The following is a 309-nucleotide window of genomic DNA, read 5'->3' as shown; positions in this document are numbered from 1 at the left end:
CGCGCGTGCGTAGGAGATGCACACAAATACACACAGACAAACATATTTTTGAGACCGTAGCCACAAAGATATACTTGCTATGAGCAGAGGTTTTAGGTTGTGATATCGGATAGATTCCCCTTTTGGATGTCCGTTGTGGCCTGAAAATTATGTGCAAAGCCACAAATTCACCTGCTGTTCCTATTTTGCAGTGCCCAAGGTGACCCAATGTTTTTTTTCTTTCTTTCAAATTAAGTGCTTGGTAAAAAGGATAAGCCAGTAAGGGAAAAGATACTAGAATATAAATTCTATGACAATAGTATAAAGAAA

Source organism: Penaeus monodon, chromosome 25 (assembly GCF_015228065.2).
Source record: "Penaeus monodon isolate SGIC_2016 chromosome 25, NSTDA_Pmon_1, whole genome shotgun sequence".
In the NCBI taxonomy this organism is placed as follows: domain Eukaryota; kingdom Metazoa; phylum Arthropoda; class Malacostraca; order Decapoda; family Penaeidae; genus Penaeus; species Penaeus monodon.
The sequence above is the reverse complement of the archived record's forward strand: the minus strand, read 5'-3'. Positions refer to the sequence as shown.